The sequence below is a fragment of the Anomaloglossus baeobatrachus genome, chromosome 6 (genome assembly GCF_048569485.1).
Source record: "Anomaloglossus baeobatrachus isolate aAnoBae1 chromosome 6, aAnoBae1.hap1, whole genome shotgun sequence".
Lineage (NCBI taxonomy): Eukaryota > Metazoa > Chordata > Amphibia > Anura > Aromobatidae > Anomaloglossus > Anomaloglossus baeobatrachus.
The window spans coordinates 154,647,374-154,668,609 of record NC_134358.1 but is presented as its reverse complement, the minus strand read 5'-3'; positions in this window follow the sequence as shown (position 1 = coordinate 154,668,609).

Genomic DNA, 21,236 nt, shown 5'->3' with positions numbered 1-21,236 from the left:
CTGCCGGTACGATGTTGTTTGTTGTTCCTGCAGCACCACACATCGCTGTGTGTCACACCGAGGAACGACAAACATTTCCTTACCTGTCTCCACCGGCAATGCGGAAGGAAGGAGGTGGGCGGGATGTTATGTCCCGCTCATCTCCGCCCCTCCGCTTCTATTGGCCGGCCACTTAGTGACATCGCGGTGACGTCGCGGTGACGCCGAACACACCTCCCCCTTGAGGGAGGAATTGTTCGGCAGTCACAGCGACGTCACCGACCAGGTATGTGTGTGTGAAGCTGCCGTAGTGATAATGTTCACTAAGGCAGCAATCACCACATATCGCATGTGCGACGGGGGTGGGTGCTATCGTGCTCGACATCGCTAGCAATTCCTAGCGATGTTGCAGCGTGTAAAGCCCACCTTAAAGTGTGTATTTTCTAAAATGGGGTCCACTGTGCTGGATTTACACTGTTTTGGCATTTCTTGAGTTCTTCATATGCCAAAAGGTTTCCACAATCTATTCCAGACAAAATTGCACTCCAAAAGTCAAAGAGTGCTCCTTCCCTTCCGATTCCTGCTATGTGCCCAAACAGTAATTTCTGACAAATTTCTACTGTTTTTCTTGTGAAAATGAAAAATTTGGGGGTCTAACGTAATATTTTTATGGAATTTTTTTTTTTCATTTTTGCTTCAACTTTGATTTAATTCTTAGGCATGGTTAAATGTTAATTCTTAAGGGTTGACATTAGTGATGAGCGAGTATGCTTGTTACTACTCGGTACTCGCACGAGTATCACTGTACTCGGGCTACTTGGCGGGTACCGAGTAATTTTGCAATACTCGTGCTGTACTCGTGGTCTTCATCCCTGCATGTTGGCGCTCTTTTGAGAGCCAGCCCTCATGCAGGGATTGGCTGGCAGACCACTGCAATGCCACAGCCCTGTTAGTTGTGGAATTGCAGTGATTGGCCGGCCTGCACAGCGTGACCGAGCCTTTATACCGACGGGTGCGCTGTGCTCTGTACACAGCCATCTCATATTCCCTGCTTTCCATGCCCACAGGCGCCTATGATTGGTTGCAGTGAGACACGCCCCCAGGCTGAGTGACAGGTGTCACACTGCACCCAATCACAGCAGCCGGTGGGCGGGTCTATACTGTGCAGTAAAATAAATAAATAATTAAAAAAACGGCGTGCGGTCCCCCCCAATTTTAATACCAGCCAGATAAAGCCATACAGCTGAAGGCTGGTATTCTCAGGATGGGGAGCCCCACGTTATGGGGAGCCCCCCACCCTAACAATATCAGTCAGCAGCTGCCCAGAATTGCCGCATACATTATATGTGACAGTTCTGGGACTGTACCCGGCTCTTCCCGATTTACCCTAGTGCGTTGGCAAATCGGGGTAATAAGGAGTTAATGGCAGCCCATAGCTGCCACTAAATCCTAGATTAATCATGTCAGGCGTCTCCCCGAGATTCCTTCCATGATTAATCTGTAAATTACAGTTAAAAAACACACACACCCGAAAAAATAATTTATTAGAAATAAAAAACACTAACAAAGTCCCTCATTACCAATTTATTAACCCCGACAAACCCTCCATGTCCGGCGTACTCCACAGTCCTCCAGCGTCGCGTCCAGCTCTGCTGCATGGAAGTGACAGGAGCTGCAGAATACACTGCCGCTCCGGTAACCTCCACCTCCACCTCCACGCAGCTAATGAAGGGAATAGCGCGATCAGCTGCTGTCAGTCAGATTAACCTCAGTGACAGCAGCTGATCGCTATACTCACCTCAGTTGGTGCATGGAGCTGACTGGAACGGCGGTGAGTAGCGCGATCAGCTGAGCTGTCACTGAGGTTACCCGCGGCCACCGCTGCATCCACCGTTGGATCCAGGTAACCTCAGTAACAGCTCAGCTGATCGCTATACTCATCTCATTAGCTGCGTGGAGGTGACCGGAGCGGCGGTGTATTCTGCAGCTCCTGTCACCTCCATGCAGCAGAGCTGGACGCGATGCTGGAGGTCCATGGATTACGCCGGACATGGAGGGCTTTGTTGGGGTTAATAAATTGGTGATGAGGGACTTTGTTATTGTTTTTTATTTCTAATAAAGGATTTTTCGGGTGTGTGTGTTTTTTTACTGTCACTTACAGATTAATCATGGAAGGAATCTCGGGGAGACGCCTGACATGATTAATCTAGGATTTAGTGGCAGCTATGGGCTGCCATTAACTCCTTATTACCCCGATTTGCCAACGCACTAGGGTAAATCGGGAAGAGCCGGGTACAGCCCCAGAACTGTCGCATATAATGTATGCGGCAATTCTGGGCGGCTGCTGACTGATATTGTTAGGGTGGGGGGCTCCCCATAACGTGGAGCTCCCCATCCTGAGAATACCAGCCTTCAGCCGTATGGCTTTATCTGGCTGGCATTAAAATTGGGGGGACCGCACGCCGTTTTTTTTAATTATTTAATTATTTATTTCACTGCACAGTATACACACGCCCACCGGCTGCTGTGATTGGGTGCAGTGAGACAGCTGTCACTCAGTGTGGGGGCGTTTCTCACTGCAACCAATCATAGGCGCCGAAAAGCAGGAAAGCAGAGAATACGAGATTGATTAATGAGCGGCCGGCTTTTTTAAAAGAGGAAAAGCCGCCGGAGTTTAGTGAACAGCCGTGCAGCGCCGCGCCGGAGATCGGGGAACGGTAAGTAAGAGAGAGGGGGGAGAATGACCGACAGACTGTGAGAGGGGGACAGACAAGACAGAGAGAGACAGACAGAGCGAGACCGACCGACGGGAGATAGAATGAAAAAAAAAATGACCGACATCGCTAGTAAAAAGCACAAAACGTGCGTTTTGGACATCGGAGTGCCACACAATGTTTTACGTAAAATCTTTCATGTATTATTAATCTCCAAAAGTAACATACACCAGCTCTATCTCACTATTGGGTATGTGCCCTTAACATTTCCGCCATGAAAATTCATTTTGGTGTCATTTTGGAAGGTTTTCTGGTGAGTCCGTAAAAATGGCGTAAAACTCGGACAAAATTGTTCACAGCTGTGACTTTTGAGTGATAAATGCTTCAAGGGGTCTTCCCCATGCTGTTGTCATGTCATTTGAGCACTCTTCTGAGACTTTTGTGACATTTTTAGGGTTTCTACATGCTGCCGGGGGTCATTTCACAAAAATACTCGGGTCTCCCATAGGATAACATTGGGCTCAGTGCTCGGGCCGAGTACACGAGTATCTTGGGATGCTCGGCCCGAGCCTCGAGCACCCGAGCTTTTTAGTACTCGCTCATCACTAGTTGACATGCTATCTAAATGTGGTTTTAAATACCTTGAAGGGTTCAGCTTTTATAATGTAGTCACTTATGTGGTCACTTTTCTGACATATTGGCATGAAATGTCACTTCAAATTCGATGTGATCCCAAATGAAATAGATTTTATAAATTTGAATACAAAAATGAAAAATTGCTTCTAAACTTTTAACCGTTCTAGAGTTCTACCCCAATAATAGTTTAAAAATGATACTGATGTAAAGTTTACAATATTTTTGTGGAAGAAAAGCTAATTTTTAATTTTTTTATTCCACTTTGTTTTAATTCCTGGGAAGCACCTGAAGAGTTGAAAATCTATCTACAGTTGAAAACAGAAAAGACACATATGCCTTAAAACATTCCCTCTCTCTCATTATTCTGGCATTTGGCAAACATAAATAATTTTGGTTCCTAAATGACCTAAAATGGGAAAAGTTTATTCTGATTTCATGTCAGATAGTGAGAACAACATGCAAATATGTCTTTTTAGATAGTGTATGTAAACTTCTGGTTTTAACTGTAAATGTGGACTTGAATACTTTAAAGGGGCAGTTCACATTGTGCAATTATAGGCATTTTCTGACATATTGGCACAAATAGTCACTTCAAATGTGAAGTGGTCTATAATAAAATAGGTTTTCTAAATGTTGTTAGAAAATGAAAAATTGCTACTACATTATTAACCTTTCCAGATTTCTAACAAAAGTTTCAAAAATAATTCTGAAGGAAAGTAGACATGTGAAAAGTGTTACTTAGTATTTATTTTTAGTTGAATAAATGTCTGTTTTCAAAGGAAAAAAAAATTACATTTCTAAAATTGTGAAATTTTTTAAAAAAATTTCTATCAAATATGACACTGGCCAGATTTTAAAAGTTTGGCTTGGTTATGAAGGTGAAAGCAAGCTTTGAAATTAAGGGGTTAAACAATGGGATAATTCCCATAGTAGAAAGATGAAACTTAAATATCATAATCCCCTTCAGGTATGTCGAGCTGCACCCCAACTTGCGTTTCGCAATGCTTCAGAGTCCAGTGCACCTTCTCAACAAAATGTTTTCCACCTATCTCTGCCATCATTTCATTTGACTACTGTAGAGCTAAAGCTGACAATCAGAAGGACATAAATAGATTGAAAACAAGTTGGGAGAAAGGCACACTAAAATGCTATTTTACAGAAAAGGTGCACCCAGCACCTTAATTTTGAATAGTGCATGATATCTGGCAAATTAACCCATAGATTTTGACACTAAAGTTAGGATTTTAATAGGGCTCTGTTATAAAGGACAAATATATAGAAGGTCATACTTTTCACGTAGAGATGAATGAACCCAAGGTTAGTTGTTTTTAATAAATACTAGTTCTTACCAAATACAGACTTTACAAAAAAAAAGAGTTTGGGCTCAGAGTTTGGGAGCTTTATATATGCGGACCACTAATCGCTGTGCTTGGGTAAGCTTAGTATTCAGCTCACTGCAAGCTGCTTGCAGTGTTGATCGCTGCACACTAGGGGTAGCAACAGCCTGATAGGATATAGTGTGTACCAAAAAAAATAAATGACCCCCCCCCATCTACCCCCAGAAGTGATCTGTTTTTGGCTGGCTGCAGGTGGGTGGACAGCTGAACTGACTAATCATTGTCTTACATTGGGGTTCAGGTCAAGTCCAGATCCCAAACTGAACTTTATCTAAATTCCGGCTGAACTAGCCAAACTGAACTTCCACGGGTCTGCTCATCTCTATTTACAAGTCACTTAAACTTAAGTTTTACTGCTACTATCTCAACTAGGATCAAGTCTTCTAAAATAGGCAAATGTAAAAATATTAAAAAAAGCCTAAATTACCAAAGGTTTGAAGAATATTAAATGATTTGTATACTCTTGTGATTAGTAGCACATGCAGATAGACAACATAAAAAATTCTTATGCCTAAATGAAAATTTTTAACATCTACTGCTCAAGCCATTCAGAATTCAACTTTGTTTTTTAATGATGTTTATTTCTTTGATACTGTGTTTTAATGTTGTTGCTGTGGCAACAAGTTCTTCTTCCTTACATTATTTCTTATTTCTAATCAGACAGCGTATGTTTTCTGTTGCAGCTTTATACATTATTTTCCCTTCAGCAGTTTTATTTTCGTGTGAAAAGTTGAAATGTCACATTACAAAATCTAATTCTTTCCTTTTTTACCTAATTCTATTTTAACAATTTACTTAGTTTAATCATTCCAGTGGAATTTCAAAAGCTTATTGCCATGTTCTGTTTGATCATAAATAAAGCTATTTTGCCAGAAAGGAAAAAGTGCTTTAACTTTAATCAAAGAGTAAAAATTGCAAACTTGACTGACATGAATGATGTATTTCTACTGGAGGAAGAAATTGGTTACCCCACTCACCTAATATATGAGGCCTATGAAAAAAACCAAACACTTTATTATATAGGAGGGTATACTCCCATGTTGAGGTGGACAAACGTAGCAACAGCCAGAAGAGCAGAATATTTCCAGAATTTTCAAAAACAAAATAACATAACATTATGTACTGCGAAGAGTCGACGTGACAATGGTGTTATGGAATGTAAAGGAGATCGAAGGAAATGGACATAAAAACATCTCAGCCAGAGAATTACAAATAGATTCAAGACTAAGTGCACTGAACAATAGCCAGAGTAAAGAGGTTTAATCGTGGTTACAGGTGAAGAAGAATGGACTCTGGAAAAATAAAGCCTAAAGCGGTGATCAATTATGGTTGCATAGAGTAAAAAGTAAAATCGTCTCTTTTTTAGTTAAGCTAACACTTTTGTAATGTATCCATTCATACCACGTAGTAGAATCATTTATAACATCTTTTGCATCAGTCATAAATCTTTCCATTAATTGGAAGAAAGAAAATGCAGAATGATTCCTGTAAGGTATACAGATTTTAACCTTTCAGTGTTAGTTAAACACATTTTTTTTTTGGAGGAGATAACACACACACAAATGTATACTTATACTTAAAATGAATCTGACACTAGATTTTTGCTACCTCATCTGAGAGCAGTATGATGTAGGAGAAGAGAGCCTGATTCCAGTGATGTACCACTTACTGTGCTGAATGCTATCAATTTGTTAAAATCACTATTTTGTCTTCCGCAGATCTATCAGTTTTTTGAATGCATGTCACACTGATTCAGTTCCTTACTAGTCTCACTAGTACTAGTAGATTAGTAAGGAATCAGTGTGACACGCTACCAATTCAGGCACTCACGGCTGACAGAGCCTCCCATGGACTGCACTGCTGTGCTAAGAGGAGGCATCGTTCCATAACCAGTATATTAAAAGGTCATCCAGGACAGAAATTGGACCCATTCAGGGGAAAGACAATATGATCCACCCCTTCTAGGACATGAATGATTTTGAGGAGATTGATGGCCTAAATTAAACTGAGACATCTCGAAATATATACATCCCCTGACGAACCCCGTTAAATCGGGGGGAAACGCGTCGGGATCAAGAACAGTCCTGGTAGGATGAGTACTGGGACATTCGGGCCCATCATATCTTTACTAAGACTCACTTTTCATGTATCTCCCTAGTTGTTATAGCCGTATAGGTAATTATATAACTGGGTGTTGAGATTTTTGAATTTTTACATGAGATCTGAGTTGTGTTTATTTGACTTATGACACATGACAATTTAATTACCCCAGCACACGGCACCTGGTGGTGGGTTTAGGTCTGAAATAGGAGACAGGGACTTAGAGGGCAAGCCGCCGAGGAACGGGGGGCACCCAAAAAATTAATGTGTGATTACCTCCGTGGTTAGGTAGGGACAAGTATCAGGGAATATTAGATCCCCCTATCCTACTATCATCATACCTATTTAGTATTAACAGGTGGTGCACGCCCCTTGCCACTATACCCCCTCCCCCCTCCTTTTTCAGGACCTCACATTATATATCACGACTTGGTAGTGACGAAAACAATTGGGTTTTAATTCAGCGTTTTATATTACAAATAATATTTTTAATGAATTTAATAAATGTGACGTTTTAGAGGTTTTTCTTTTTGGTCTATATATAGAAATGCTGCCTTCATGTAATTTTTCTTCTGAAATTTAAAAGCCATAATGTAAACTTATTTAGGATTATAAATAATATATTATTTTTTACTTCTGTTAGAGCAGTTTTCTAAATTTCCTTATGATACAATAGTAACATAGATAACGCTAATATATGCCACTGAATATTTTGCACTCCATTCTGCATTTTGAGAGATCATTACATTAAATATATAGTTAGCTTTACATATTTTCCATAAATAACATACATTTTCCTTTAAAATAAAGTACTGTTAATCTCTGTTGTTACTGAGTATACATGCAAATCGACTATGCAGTTAATACAACATTACTTTAAAACATAGTGTGATTACATTAAATTACAATCATAAAAATCAATCATGATAGTTTTCCTTAAAGTGAGTCTAATTAGAGATAAAAGTGATCATTTATAAATTGTGATTACAATGCTATATTTGTTATAATTAGTTTTCCTAATTTGTTGTAAAGCTTATCTAATAAATTAAAGCATCAGACAAAGTATATTGCTTCAAAGAGACAGTAAAATACAGATAACGATTAAACATAATGTCAAATAAGCAATACAATTAAAATAATTTCTATTGTGATGACATACTTAACACCCATTGTGTTGGAATAGTCACACATATGGTCTTCTATCATGGGATTTTTGAACAGTAGGTGATCTTTTATGCCATCTGTGCTGAAGCGTTATCACAGCAGGGTTAGCTAAATTAAACTGCAACACTTTGAAAACTACATAAAACCAATGAAACTAATCTTGGCAGTGCCCACATTTTACAAAGAAAAACAACTGTAAACTATAACACTAATGTTTAATTTTATTGTATTTTAGACAAGATTAAATATTAAGAACATTTTAATGTTGGATAGAAATGTTGCGTGAGATTATGACTAGGGATGAGTTGCTGAAATTGCCTGTAAGAGCGGACGACGAACACATGTAAAGTATCATTTGGCTTTGAAGAAAAAAATCTGATTTGTCGAATGTAAGTTCTAGACTAGATGAAGTTATATGGTTGTAAAGGGTGTCTATCATGAGAAAATAATAGTTTGACTCAAATTTTTATATGAACCATGTAATACTTAACAAATATGTTAAAAATATTTACAATCCATATATCTACGTGTATATGGCAAGGGTTTTCCCATTCTAATGTAAAAGACATTCAAACATAAGAAACATTTTATAATCACATTTCAGCATTTCAGGTAACTAGTTATATAAGCATAGCCATATTCAGGGCCGTAGTTGATACTGATCTAGGCACTAATCTAGGCACAACATTTCGTCCTTCACACATATAGTTGTGATGCCGCAAAAAGCCACAGTAAGCCTTGAGTGCTAAATTGTAAAACAAAAACCACAATAAAAAGGATGTTTTAGGCCCTGTGCGTAGTGGGTAGATGTGTTTCTTCAGCAAAATACGCACTCTCTGGCAGAATTTTGCACCTGCAGCAAAAAAACGCACTTAAAATTCGCATGCGGTTTTACTGCCACTAGTTGCGTTTTTGATGCGGTTTTTGGTGCGGTTTTGCTGTGGTTTTGTCACATGTTTGTCCCTGTGGTTTTTAACCATCACTAAGGGCCAAACACGGGAAAACTGCAGATACCTTCGGAAAAGAAGTGACATTCTGCTTCTTTTTGCTGCAGAAATTCTGCAGAAAAACCTGTAGGAAAAAAAATGCAGTATGCGCACAGCATTTTGGATTTCCCATAGACTTTGCTGGGGAAGTACTGCATGAACTTTATGAACAAAAACCGCACCAATTCTGCAGTAAAAACCGTGGCCAATCCGCAGTAAAAAAAAACAAAGTGTGCGCACAGGGCCTTAAGTAGTAAAAATAAAGAAAAATAAAAAAAATGGCAAGACACAACTGCAGGTGACCACAGGTCCTGAATTTTGCACATCTCACAAAATTCAAACAATTAGCATTTGGATTTGCACAGATTTAAACACTTAAGGGGGCTTTACATGCTACGATATCGTTAATGGTTTGTCGTCGGGGTCAAGTTGTTAGTGACGCACATCCGGCATCATTAACGATATCGCAGCGTGTGACCCTGACCAGCGACCTTAAGCGACCTCAAAAATGGTGAAAATCGTTCACCATGGAGAGGTCGTCCCAAACTCAAAAATCGGTAAGGGTTGTTTATCCAGGTGGTTCATCGCTCATGCTGCAGCACACATCGCTGTGTGTGACACCGCAGGAGCGAGGAACGTCTCCTTACCTGCCGCCGGTTACAATGCGAAAGGAAGGAGGTGGGCGGGATGTTACGTCCGGCTCATCTCCACCCCTCCACTTTGATTGACCGGCCGCTTAGTGACGTTGCGGTGATGTCGCTGTGATGCCGAACGTCCCTCCCCCTTGAAGGAGGGATTGTTCGGCACTCACAGCGACGACGACGACCAGGTAAGTATGTGTGACGCTGCCGTAGCGATAATGTTCGCTACGGCAGCGATCACAAACAATCGCATGTGCGACGGGGGCGGGTACTTACACGCTCACTTTCGCTACAAATTGCTAGCGATATCGCTACCGTGTAAAGCCCCCTTTAGTGCCATTTCACACTTTGCAAAATATTTCATCATACAAAGAGTGGGTTCACATGACATCAAGCACATAAACTTCACAATAAACATTGCGGCTATCACATGGTCTCATGGTCTGAAGCAGCCAATAAAGCGGTCTCTCAATCAAAAAGATGGAAAGGAAACAAGCAATATCTATTTTTATTAGCTATTTTTAGGATAAAAGAAAGATCTCAACATCACCGTAAAAGAAATGTAACTTTCTAATTTCAAAGTGTGTTTTTAAAAAGATTTAGATTTCTTTGTACTCTTGTCAGAGATGATCGGATGTCATAAAATCCATATTTGCTTAATTGCACAAATTTTGCAGGAAATTTGATTTACAGCAAAGCCATTCTCCATGAAAAGAGAATATTATGTTATTATGCCATGTCATCTCTTCAGACATCCTGAGCAAAATAAATTTAATGTAAAAGTTTTTAAAAAACCTAATACTCAACACACTAGTACTGCACCATCAGTGCCTCTGGTGCCACTGGCTGCAATACAATCCTCAGGGCCTTTTTTTAAGCATTCATCTTTATGCTAGGTCAGATACATGTAAGAACCGCTCCCATGCTGCAATGCTCGCAGTTTAGCCTGTCTTTGCAGCATGGGAGCAGTTCTGACATGAATCAGGTATATCTTTGCTTTAATATGGTTCAGCTATTAATTTAATTAGTTAGCCGTATGGCACATTGAAAATATAAATATAGAGTAGGACCCCCTATAGAGATTTGCCTTGACGTTGGCAGGGGCGGCTCAAATTAATGATCAATTATTTGCTAAACATCTCAATTTGCATTATAGTACAGTTGAAATAATTGTGAATTTACACTAAAAAAATGTTTTTGCATGCCATTCTCAGGCAGTGCTGGTGCCCCCTCTCTTTGTTATATTTTGGTTTGGTGGCTGACTCCCGCTATACTGTGCATGCTTGACTTTGGTTTGTATATTCCTTCTGTTTCTATCTATATATATATATAATTTGGTGTCTGTTCACACACAGCTACCATGCCCCTTTCCACGGGCATTTTTATTTAAGCACCATATGCTTGGGCCTGTTCCGCCTTCATTCATGGCTGCTGGGTGGGTACTATGAGGACTAGTCTTGACATTGTCCCAGTGTGTGTGACACACAGATGCACGTGCTGGGATGTGGACTGCCTTTATTTGCAGTTTAGCCTGTCTTTGCAGCATGGGAGCGGTTCTGACATCAGGTATATGTGTGCTTTAATATGGTCCTGCTTTTAATTTAATTAGTTAGCCGTATGGCACATTGAAAATATAAATATAGAGTAGGACACCCCCTAAAGAGATTTGCCTTGACGTTGGCTGGGGCGGCTCAAATTATTGATCAATTATTTGCTAAAAATCTCAATTTGCATTATAGTACAGTTGGAATATTTGTGAATTTACAGTAAAAAAATTTTTTTGCATGCCATTCTCAGACAGTGCTGGTTCTCCCTCTCTTTGTTCTAGAAATGTGTTTCACTGTCCAATTGGGAGCAGGCCGTAATACATAGCAATACCTAGAAATATGTTTCACTGGCTAAATGGGCGTATTCAGTACTGCCTAGCAATAGCTAGAAATGTGTTTTACTGCATAATTTGGAGCTTGCAGTTATAAGTAGCAATAGCTTTTTAGATCCTTCACTGGCAACTCTTAGGGTACCTTCACACTTAGCGATGCAGCAGCGATCCGACCAGCGATCTGACCTGGTCAGGATCGCTGCTGCATCGCTACATGGTCGCTGGTGAGCTGTCAAACAGGCAGATCTCACCAGCGACCAGTGAACAGCCCCCAGCCAGCAGCGACGTGCAAGCGACGCTGCGCTTGCACGGAGCCGCCGTCTGGAAGCTGCGGAGACTTGTAACTAAGGTAAACATCGGGTATGGTTACCCGATGTTTACATTAGTTACCAGTGTGAGCAGGGAGCAGGGAGCCGCGCACACTGAGCGCTGGCTCCTTGCTCTCCTAGCTACAGTACACATCGGGTTAATTAACCCGATGTGTAATGCAGCTACATGTGCAGAGAGCAGGGAGCCGCGCACACTGCTTAGCGCTGGCTCCTTGCTCTCCTAGCTGCTGTACACATCGGGTTAATTAACCCGATGTGTACAGCAGCTACATGTGCAGAGAGCCGGAGCCGGCACTGGCAGCGTGAGAGCTGCAGAGGCTGGTAACTAAGGTAAATATCGGGTAACCACCTTGGTTACCCGATGTTTATCTTGGATACAGCTTACCTCAGCTGTCAGACGCCGGCTCCTGCTCCCTGCTCGCTTCATTAGTCGCTCTCTTGCTGTCACACACAGCGATCTGTGTGTCACAGCAGGAGAGCGGCTTTGAAGAAAACGAACCAGGGCTGTGTGTAACGAGCAGCGATCTCGCAGCAGGGGCCAGATCGCTGCTCATTGTCACACACAGCGAGATCGCTAATGAGGTCACTGCTGCGTCACAAAAAGCGTGACTCAGCAGCGATCTCGGCAGCGAGCTCGCTGTGTGTGAAGCACCCCTTAAGCAGGCATTGATAAATACCTATCCTTATTTCTATCTTTAAATGCCAATTTGTGGCTCACAGCATTCCCTACACTGCATGTCCCTATTCTACGCTATTGTTCTCCTATCTATCTCAACTACCTATCATTAAACTCCTAGCTAAGCTAAATGTCTAGCAGCACTGGCAGGACCACTGATGGCAGCATCTTCCCTAATGTTTAACATTCACAAAATGGCGCTGACACCGCATATCTGCATTTTATATGCAGATGGACATGTGATGTAGGCAGCCAATGACACAAGCCCTTGTGTCTGAACCTTGTGGATGTTTGAGGCACCATGATTGACTGTAGGAACATCTGCAAATGCAGTTAAGAAAAAAAAAACGGTGCAGGGAGCATCTGGTTTCTCCCGAGTCCCCACCTCCTCCACTCATTAAACACATCCCCCCATTCCTCATACAGCAACAAAGTCCTACCCAAAAGCATAACATATTATTAGAAAAGCGTTTTATAAAACATGATTAGGAATCAAACAAAACTGAACATTGCCAACTTTTAGGGAAAGTGCTCTAATTACCGAGCCCGATCCAAACAGGCTAAATGTCGAATAGAAATTGGTGAACTTTTATCAAACAGGTTTGCTCATCTCTACTACAACCTACAATGTCTGTGTTCTTCTTATTTAACCCCTTTACGACTGTCCGATTTTTTGCTTTCCGTTTTCGTTTTTTGGCATTCTTTTTCCGAGACGTAACTTTTTTATTTTTCAGTCAATATGGTCATATGAGGGCTCAATTTTTGTGTAATGAGCTGTACATTTAAATGAAACCATAACTTTTACCATATAGTGTACTGGAAAATGGCAAAAAAATTCCAAATGCAGAAAAATTGCAAAAAAGTGTGCACTATTGTTTTTTAGATATTTTATTCACTGTGTTCACTATATGGTAAAATTAATGTGTGGGTGTGATGCTTCAGGTCAGTGTGAGTTTGTAGACACCAAACATATATAGGTTTATAATGGGTTAAAAAAAAACAGAAGGTTGGCGGAAAAAAGTGGCGCACGTTTTACGCCATATTCCTTGATCCATAGTGTTCTCATTTCTCGGGATCTATGGCTCAGTGATGGCTTATTTTTTGCGTCTCGAGTTGACGTTTTTAACGGTACCATTTTTGCGCAGATGCTACATTTTGATCGCCTGTTATTGCATTTTGCGCAAAATGTGTGGCGACCAAAAAACGTAATTTTGGCATTTGGATTTTTTTTCCTGCTACGCCGTTTACTGATCAGAATAATTGATTTTATATTTTGATAGATCGGATGTTTCTGAAGGCGGCGATACCAAATGTGTGTATATTTTTTATTTTTTTAATCCTTTAAATTTCAATGGGGCGAAAGGGGGGTGATTTGAAATTTTAGGGTTTTTTTTTTATTTTTTTTTTACTTTTTTTTGTTACTTTTTTTTTCTTTTTTTACTAGTCCCCCTAGGGGGCTATATGGATCAACAATCCGATCACTCTGCCACATCTGCTGATCACAACTATACAGCTGTAAACAGCAGATATGCTCACTTTCTGCTTCACTCGGCTCTGGGCTGATTGAAACCGGAAGTAATTCATGTCAGCTACAGGAGTCATCACATGACCCTGTGCTACCATTACAACCACCGGAAGTCACGTGATCACGTCAAGTGACTTCCGGTATCGGCTGGTAAGTAAATGTTTACCGCCGATGCTATTATAATGGCACTGTCACATATTGACACTGCCATTTAAGGGGTTAAATGGCACGAGCAGATAACGATTCTGCTTGTACCTATCAGGAACACATCTCATCTGTGAAAATCATCTGAGATGTGCACTGGTCGCGAAATGCTGCTGGCGGCAGACCACGGGCAGTAATACTATGACTGCTAGGATATAATATTACTGCCCGCAGTCATTAAGGGGTTAATTTATTGAAGATGGTTAATGTCCCACATCATAGTGAGGAAGGCAGTGCATCCAGGCAGAAGTGCATTATGCTAGATAGAACAGCGGTAGTGAGAAATGTGTGTGACATAAGTATTAATTCATACCTTATCTAATAAAAAGGACTAATCAATGTCATCTAATAAATCTTATCATGTACGTACAGAGAAAGGTATCTATTATATATTAACCCCTTCAGCCCCAAGCCTATTTTGACCCTAAAGACCAGGCCATTTTTTGCAATTCTGACCAGTGTCACTTTATGAGGTTATAACTCTGGAACGCTTCAGCGGATCCCGGTGATTCTGAGATTGTTTTTCGTGAAATATTGGGCTTCATGTTAGTGGTAAATTTAGGCTGATATTTTTTGCATTTCTTTGTGAAAAAAACGGAAATTTCGCGAAAATTTTGAAAATTTTGTAATTTTCAAACTTTGAATTTTTATGCTCTAAAACCAACGAGACATATGACACAAAATAATTAATAAATAACATTTCCCACATGTCTATTTTACATCAGAACAATTTTGGGAAAAAAAAAAAATTTAAGGAAGTTATAGGGGTTCAAAGTTTATGAGCAATTTCTCATTTTTACAACAAAATTTACAAAGCCACTTTTTTTAGGGACCACATCACATTTGAAGCAATTTTGAAAGGTCTACATGACACAGAACACCCAAAAGTGACACCATTCCAAAAACGGCACCCCTCAGGCTACTCAAAACCACATTCAAGAAGGTTTTTAACCCTTCAGGTGCTTCACAGTAACTAAAGCAATGTGGAAGGAAAAAATGAACATTTTACTTTTTGCAACAAAAATGTTAATTTAGCCTCAAATATTGCATATTCACAAGGGTAGCAGGATTAAATGAACCCCCAAAATTTGTTGGGCAATTTCTACTGAACACGCAGATACCTCATATGTGGCGAAAAACCACTGTTTGGGCGCACGGCAGGACTCGGAAGGGAAGGAGCGCCATTTGACTTTTTTAAACAGAAAATTAGCTGGAATCGTTAGCCACACCATGTTGCGTTTGGAGAGCCCCTGAGGTGCCGAAACAGTGTAGCTCCCCCACATGTGACCCCATTTTGGAAACTAGACCCCTCATGGAATTTATCTAGATGTTTATTGAGCACTTTGAGCCTCTGGGGGCTTCACAAAAGTTAATAGAGTTGAGCCATGAAAATAAAAAAAAATATTTTTTACCACAAAATTGTTACTTCAACCAGGTAGCTTTTTTTTTCACAAGGGTATCAGGAAAAATTGCACCATAAAATGTATTGTGCAATTTCTCCTGAGTACGCAGATACCTCATATGTGGTGGAACTCAAATGTTTGGGCGCACAGCAGGGCTCGGAAGGCAAGGAGCGTCATTTGACGTTTCAAACGCAAAATTGTCTGGGATAATTAGCGTATTCCATGTTGCGTTTGGAGACCCCCTGAGGTGCCGAAACAGTAGAGCTCCCCCACATGTGACCCCATTTTGGAAACTAGACCCCTCATGGAATTTATCTAGATGTTTATTGAGCACTTTGAGCCTCTGGGGGCTTCACAAAAGTTAATAGAGTTGAGCCGTGAAAATAAAAAAAAAATTTTTTACCACAAAATTGTTACTTCAACCAGGTAGCTTTTTTTTCACAAGGGTATCAGGAAAAATTGCACCATAAAATGTATTGTGCAATTTCTCCTGAGTACGCAGATACCTCATATGTGGTGGAACTCAAATGTTTGGGCGCACAGCAGGGCTCGGAAGGCAAGGAGCGTCATTTGACGTTTCAAACGCAAAATTGTCTGGGATAATTAGCGTATTCCATGCTGTTTGGAGACCCCCTGAGGTGCCGAAACAGTGGAGCTCCCCCACATGTGACCCCATTTTGGAAACTAGACCCCCATGGCATAGAAAAAAAAAACAGCGGAAGATGGGGGGGGGGCGGCAGATGGGGCGGCAGCAGATGGGGGGGCAGCGGCATATAAAGGGAGCATCTGTGATTGTGAGACGGCGGCTGGGATAGGGTGGGGGCGGATGGGAGAGGGCGCAGTGGATGCAGGAGCGGCAGAGGATGGGGGGAGGGGGTGGGTAGGGGGATGGGTGGGAAGGGGAGTGGGAGGTGAGATTGGGGATAGTTACCCTACAGGATGGATCTAGGCAGCTGGATCACAGGAGATGAAGGAGGCAGCAGATCGGGGAGGGTGAGAGGTGGGGGAGGGAGCGCAGCGCAGATCACGGAGGAGACAGGTGAGCAGAGCACAGATCACGGAGGAGACAGGTGAGCAGAGCACAGATCACGGGGGTGAGAGGTGAGGGAGAGCGGACAGCAGATCACGGGGGTGACAGGTGAGGGAGCACAGATCACGGGGGTGAGAGGTGAGAGAGCGCAGATCACGGGGGAGACAGGTGAGCAGAGCGCAGATCACGGGGGTGAGAGGTGGAGGGAGAGTGGACAGCAGATCATGGGGGTGACAGGGGAGGGAGCACAGATCACGGGGGTGACAGGGGAGGGAGCACAGATCACAGCGGTGACAGGGGAGGGAGCGCACATCACGGCGGTGACAGGGGAGGGAGCGCACATCACGGCGGTGACAGGGGAGGGAGCGCACATCACGGCGGTGACAGGGGAGGGAGCGCACATCACGGCGGTGACAGGGGAGGGAGCGCACATCACGGCGGTGACAGGGGAGGGGGCACACATCACGGCGGTGACAGGGGAGGGGGCGCACATCACGGCGGTGACAGGGGAGGGGGCGCACATCACGGCGGTGACAGGGGAGGGGGCGCACATCACGGCGGTGACAGGGGAGGGAGCGCACATCACGGCGGTGACAGGGGAGGGGGCGCACATCACGGCGGTGACAGGGGAGGGAGCGCACATCACGGCGGTGACAGGGAAGGGGGCGGGTAGCTGACCACGGGGGTGAGAGGTGGGGGGAGCGTGCAGCACATCACGGAGGGGAGGGGGCGAGCAGCACATCACGGAGGGGAGGGGGCGAGCAGCACATCACGGAGGGGAGGGGGCGAGCAGCACATCACGGAGGGGAGGGGGCGGGCACCGATCACGAGGGGGAGGGGCCAGGCAGCAGATCGGAGGGAGCGGTGGCACTATGACAGATGGAGGACAGGGTGCACGATCCCTGTCCTCCTCCATCTGTCATAGTGTCCCCGCTCCCTCCGATCTGCTGCACGGAGGTGAGGGGCCGGGCAGCAGATTGGGGGGAGCGGTGGCACTGTGGCAGATGGAGGGCGGCGGCAGCGGATAGGGAGGTGTGGGGGTGAGGGTTCGGGCAGGAGATCGGGGAGACAGGTGGCATATCGCGGAGGGCAGTGGCAACGGCGGCGGATCGGGACGCTTTTTGTACAGTGCAATGGCAGCGCGGCAACTTCCGGGTCCCATGCTCCGGTCTCATAACAGCATGGGACCGAGCTTGTCGCCCTGCCATTGCACTGTGTACACTCACTGTGCTCAGTGTTCTGGCGTGCTGCAGGGACAAGTGAAGCTGATGGGGGCGGTCACCGGCAACAGGTCCACTGTGATTGGAGAAATCGGTCACAAGGCCGATCTCTCCAATCAGAGCATTGGAGCTGGGGGAGGGTGATCCAGTGAGGTCACCCAGCTCCAGCCAATGGCCAGTGCTACAGCTGCACTGGCCAGGGCTAGATTTCAATGTTTCAGTCATTTTAAATGGCTGGAACATTACAGTGGCTGTGATTGGTTGAGCGGCGTTCGTCAGCCAATCACAGCCTCCGTAGGTCCGGGGAGGAGGCACCACCCCTCCTAAGGTCAGGAACAGGTCCCCTCCTCCCCGAATCTGCGGTTTTTGTTAACATATTGCAGTCACCGGAGGCTCCGGTGCCGCGATTCCGCCATGACGGAAAGATCCGTCCTTGGTCGTTAAGGCCCAGGGCACAAGGACGGATCTTTCCGTCCATGGTCGTGAAGGGGTTAATTGTATGTATATAAAGTATATTTAACCAAATATTTAGAGGCTGCCTGGGAGGTTATATTTAACCTCATTGCAGTAAATCACTGATTTAACATTACATTGAATCTATGGCTTCGCTTCTCTGAGGATAGTGAGAATGACAGCTAAGGATTACACTGGGTGTGCAATGTTATCAGGGTTCAGCGTCTGTCAAACACATGGGAAAAAAAGAAGAAAGTTCTCACCCATTCATTGCTATAGAGTGCGGAGGCGCATATAGTAATATTGGTACTGGACAGGCCTGCATTTTTGAAGCTTTATTATATACTGATGAAAAACAAATATCTCCTTGGTACAAAATTATACTACATGATGGGGAGAGAAAGGACATAGAAGAGATATAATACAGAAAGGATAGCTACTGAACATTCTGGGTGATAATAAGTAGAAATGTTTCACAATTTTTGGGAAGTGTGGATAAAAAGGAGAGCCCTAACCTGTGACATGGATTAGAGGAGAGAAGGCTGGTCTTTACTTTTATCACAAGAATAGTGAGTGTTTGAGCTGGTGAAACACCAAGGGATTGATTACAAAGAAGAAAATCAAATTAAAAGAAAATAAACTTTATTATAGAGAAAAGTGTATTAAAAAGTGTGTTGAACCAATGTATATAAAAGTAAGTACATATGTGGAAAATGGCCATAACCATCAACATTAACCAAAATAAACACTTGAAATAAATCCCTCTGTTTGTAATAAAGCTATATAATATATGTTTCCCTTTTTGTATTGAATTACTGAAATAAATTAACTTTTTGATGATATTCTAATTTATTGAGATGCACTTGTATTTCTTTACAGACCTTGTTGATGTTTATTTAATCATTTAAAATTATTTTGCTCTAGCAGCTTCTACACTTTTATTTTTGTTGTTTACAACTGTCATCCTTATGGCATTTTTTTATATATATATATTAGCAGTGAATACAATTTTCAAGATCAAAACATTTCCTTTGTTAATCACCCAACGTATCAGTAAAAATTTAATGCTATAAAGTTGATTTGTATAGAATCCAATTATTTTTCCACATTCATAGACTTGAATGAGCGAGTCTCATTTAAAATGCACAAGGCTGGAATTTTTTTCACATGGACATTTGGTCCATGTACAAAAAAACATGTGAACATCCCAATTTAATAACATTTGGTGCTGTTTGTATGATATCAGTTGTTTTCCACTGACAGGATTCAGACCAAAAATAGTGTAATGTGAACAGATTCAGAAATTTTTGTCATTCTCCTTGACTTACAGACAGTGACATAATGGTCCATGTGATCATCAAAGAAAGATTGGACTGTTTTTAAATTTCATTTGAAATAAAACATCTCTAGTGTTACAAATCAGCTGTTGATTACTGTCAGCAAGCAGGTTACCTATATATGTTGAGAACAAGGGATGAGTGAACCTGAGATTCGGTGTTCATACACAAAAAAACAGAGTTTGGGTTCGTAGTTCAGATGATTTATGTATGAACAGAGAATTAGAAACAAGGCACTCTCAAATGGTGATACAAACGAAGAATTTATTCCATAAGTCTTAAAGCAACATTTGACATTTCGGCCGAGTGGCCTTCATCAAACAACTTGTTATTAAGACTGTCAGGGTAGTGGTAAAGGCAGTGGTATCCACCACTATGCTGCATACGGTGGATACCACTGCCTTTACCACTACCCTGAAAGTCTTAATAACAAGTTATTTGATGAAGGCCACCCGGCCGAAACGTCACATGTTGATTTAAGACTTATGGAATAAATTCTTTGTTTGTATCACCATTTGAGAGTGCCTTTTTCTAATTCTCTGGACAAATGGTGTGGAAACTTACAAGTGCACCTCAACATCTCCTACACTGTGGCTGTACCTTATCTTGCTATTAGTGATTTATGTATGAAAACCACTCGCCTGATCATCGCTGTGCTCAGGTACGCTTGTTGCTCAACCAAGTGGGAGCTACTTGCAGTGTTTGATCCGCTCACACTGGGGGCAACAACAGCATGATCGGATGTAGCGTGCACTAAAAACATATGGAAAAACCCTGCCCATTTAGCCCCCAACACTGATATGTTTATAGCTGGGTGCATGTGGGCAGAGACCTCAAACTTCCCAATTAGTGACTTTAATTGGGGTTCAGGTCAAGTTTGGGTCCCAAACTGAACTTTATCTAAAGTCTGGCTGAACCCACAGAACCGAACTTCCATGGGTTTGCTCATCCTTATTGAGAACACTCACTTTGACATTACTAAATATTGCTTATGTTAAAGAAAGTGGTTGGGTGAGTTTACTATACCTTAGGCCCCCTTCATACATCAGTGATTCTGGTACATATGTTACAGATTTTATATGTACCAAAACCACGGACAGACGCAGACCCATTAAAATCAATGATTTCTCATTGGCGTGTTACTGTGTGGTGCACATGGGTGTCCATGTGGAAACAAGTCTGTTTTTTTCTGGCATCACTGATCTCCCACGGACCACACAATGGTGTGTTCCCTGAAACTCGTACCAGAAAAATTAAGTACATTTTAATAAAAAGCTTTATAAATTCACCTGTCTCCAGTGACGCTGTCTTCAGCCATTGTTGTTTCCTGTTTTCAGGCCAGCTAATTATGCTCATACATATGATGCCTTGCACAGCTAACCTGGAAGTAGCTGCATAGGGGAGATAGTGGCAGCCGGACACAGCATCGCGGAAAACTTCAGCACCATGGACAGCAGTAGAATGGATAGTTGAGTATAAGTGTCTGATCTCCGTGTATTATCACGGATAGCAAATGGAGATCACATGTATGCCAAAATCATGGTACATGGAGGGACATACCTT